This window comes from Panthera pardus, unplaced genomic scaffold (genome assembly GCF_024362965.1).
Source record: "Panthera pardus isolate Hobbes unplaced genomic scaffold, ASM2436296v1 HiC_scaffold_13, whole genome shotgun sequence".
Classification (NCBI taxonomy): domain Eukaryota; kingdom Metazoa; phylum Chordata; class Mammalia; order Carnivora; family Felidae; genus Panthera; species Panthera pardus.
This window is the reverse complement of record NW_026526688.1, coordinates 18415651-18419070: the sequence shown is the minus strand read 5'-3', so window position 1 is coordinate 18419070 and position 3420 is coordinate 18415651. Positions and strand designations below refer to the sequence as shown.

Genomic DNA, 3420 nt, shown 5'->3' with positions numbered 1-3420 from the left:
TATGGGTTACTTCTCAACTGTCAATTCTATTCATTTGATCTATAAATTTATCGTTATGCCAGGATTTCACAGTCTGGATTACTATATCTTTGTAGTAAGATTTGAATTTGAGATTTGGTCTTATTTTTGAAGGTTATTTTGGCATCCTAGATTTCTATACAGATTTTTGAATTAACTTGTCAATTTCTGCTAAAAGTCTTGAGGCCTTCCTGTGATTCACTGTGGCCCTTCCTCCCGCAATGGTCACCTCTGCCTGCTCAGGCTGCCTCTGTCGCTGGGACTGCTCTGGAGAAAACATGGTGTCTGCCCTCAATTTGTGAACAGTGCTAGCTCTCAGCTCAAAGGCAAATAATTCAACTTTGTGAATTGATCAACAAGAATAAGGAACTTTTTGCAAGTAACTTATCATATCTGGGCACTATGTTTGGAGCTTCTGATGTATTGGAACACTTCTTGGGTGTCCTTGCTGTTTTGTTTGCAAGGTTTTCTATGCCCAGCATTCCTGGTTCCCAAATATGATTATTCCAGGTATAGCTTTTCATTAGTACTTATAATGGGGAGCATATTCAATATGCAACAAATAACTTTGCTGGGCTTTGCCATCAGTTAACAAATGCACTTGTGGAAAGCAAACAGCCCCTGGGAGGAATTGGCATCCTTAATGTAGCAATAGACAAGCTTCAGATGAATGCAAACTAACTGACTTCCATACCTGCTAATCTTTGCCAGCTTTGCTTGCAGGCAAAATGCTTTAAGTGTGCCCTTCCATATCTTGACATAGATATGATAGGTAGCTGTAAAGAGAATAGAGCTCTATTCATCTTGAGTTTTGTCTTATGGGTGTTTTATGATGCTTTGACAATTTGGAGGCCCTGTGGGCCTGGGGAGGGGTTAGCTAATTCCTAGAGACAGCTAACAACTTGCCTGTGAGCATGCATTTGACATGCAAATTAATCAGTCCCTTCAGATACTCCTCTGCCTGTCTCATTGTCAGACTCCTGCCATTGGGAACATTATCCCCCCCACCCTAAATCACCCCAGATCCAGGTATGGGACAACTACGGACCACCACTATAACCCAGAGCCTACCAAAATTATTCAAACATCCATTCCTAAACTTGCTTAGTTTGCCTGCTTTACCTTGCCTGTTTCTTCCCTCAAAAACCAGAATAAAGGCTTTGAGCCACACTTTGCCCTGGTTCCTTCTGCCCCCTGATTGACCGTAGTGCTTCCTCATGTGGTCCTGTGTGGAGTGCTGTGCCCTCTCCTCTTGGGAAGTATAAACGACAGTATTTTCAATGGCAATTATCCCCTGATCTATTGGCCTCTCTATATCTGAAAATCCTAGGCACATTTTAGAACAGGAGCCTATGATGCAAAGCACTTTTTATGATACTGTTATATGGAAGAATTATCTGGGCCAGGCTGACGAGCACTTTACTTTTCTGAACAGGCTAAACCCAGGCCTGCTGTGGTGATCAGTCATATCATGTTGGAGTCATGTATAATAAGTGCATTCTAGCTTCTCTGATGCTACTTAGCAAAGTACAGTAGCTACCAAAATATAACGTCTCAGATTATGAGTAGATTCATTAAGTCCCTTAGCAGTGTTTACCATGAGTTACCACAAATTTATTCAACCAACAATCTTTCAAGACTTTCAAACCTGGTACATTAATTACAGTGAAATTTTTGCTTAGGATAACATCATGCGACTGGAGAAGCAAAACTTGTTATCTCTTTAAAAGAATACTGAAAGGCTCGCAAAGACTTTTTAAACATTATTGTCATGAAATTTGGCAAGGTGTGCGCAATTACCTGGACCTCAAGAGACAGAAAAACACATACTACACATGACAGAAGATGGTGAGATTTTTGCAAGCATGTTATGATCAGTTTTTCTAATGACTACCCCAGAATATAATATATAATCCAGCCATGCTTCATAACATTGATCCGGAAATGTTGAAATAAAGAGAGCTTGATGAGTGACCGAAAGCCATGGATCAAGAGGCTGTGGTGAATCCCCAATCTGCATAAAAGAGAATGGGATCACAAGGTGAATCAGTAAACAAACCATATAGTTGCTCTTGAAACTAACATGCATCCTGAGTTAAATAAAGGTGAAACCAACCATCGCCTTGGCCAGAGGCAAATGTTACACGGGTGGCAAGGGAGGACCAAGACTGTCTCACCTGGATATTAGAGAATTAAATTTTTTTTTTTTTTGACAAATCCTGGCGATACCTCCTAGCTGCAGTACCTTTAACTGCTTGCCCCGTTGCTGAACACAAACCTCTGCTTGACACAGGCTCCTGCTGGACATGAGAGACTCCATGTTCCTCTCTACAAATACAGCACAAGTTTATTCCTTTGCAGTTCTGGAAGTCAGAAATCCAAACTAAGTTTCACTTACCTGAAGTGAAGGTATCCACAAGGCTGGTTCCTTCTGGAAGCATTAAGGGGAGAGTCTGTTTCCTTGCCTTTTCAGTGTCTAGTGGTTGCCTCTATTCCTTGGCTTGTGGCTCCTTCCCAAACTGCCAACGTTCTCGACTCCTATCTCTGCTTCAGCAGTTTCATTGCCTTTTGACTCTGACTCCTGCTGTGTCCTTCTGATAAGGACTATTGTGATTTTACTGTATCTATGTGGATAATCCAGTGTGATCTCTCCCTGTCAAAATCCTTAATTAAACCCCATCTGCAAAATCTTTTTCACCATACAAGGGGATATTCACAGGTTCCAGAGATTAGAATGTGGATGGGTTTGGGGCAGCGCGTTACTGCTGCTTAGAGTACTGCCATCTTAACAATACGATGTCTTCTGACTCAAGACCATGGGATGTGTTTTCCTTTGTTTAGATCTTCTTTAATTTCTTTCAACGGTGCTTTGTCGTTTTCAGTGTATAAATTTTTCACTTCTTCTGTGAAATTGATACCTAAGTATTTTATTCTTACTGATCTATTATCAATGGAGTTGCTTGCTTAACTTCATTTTACAAATGATTAATCTAGTATCCAGAAGCGCAATTGATGTTTATATATTAATATCGTATACTACAATCTTATTGACTCATGTATTAGTTCAATAGCTTTATGGTGGATTATGTAGGATAGTCCATATTCAAGACCATGCCATCTGAAATAGAGATTATTTAATTTCTTCTTTTCCAATCTGGATGACTTTTATTTCATTTTCTTGCCTACTTGCCCTGGATTGAAGTTTCAGTAAAGTATTGAATAGAAATGGTGGCGTCAGGTATCCTTGTTTACATTACATATTTATTATAAATGAAATCTCATATTTAATTTAGAAAAATCAGAATTTGCAGGTAGGTAAAATATCGGAAAATAAAATCATCTGTACTTCTGCATTTGGATGGAGTAATTTGTAACAGATCAAGCTACTACTAAGAACAGGTA

The 3420-nt window shown here is 39.6% G+C and overlaps 1 pseudogene; it reads left to right on the top strand.

The window, feature by feature from the left end:
• Positions 1-336: 336 nt before the first annotated feature.
• Positions 337-2094, top strand: LOC109250960 (COP9 signalosome complex subunit 3-like; annotated as a pseudogene).
• Positions 2095-3420: the final 1326 nt, after the last annotated feature.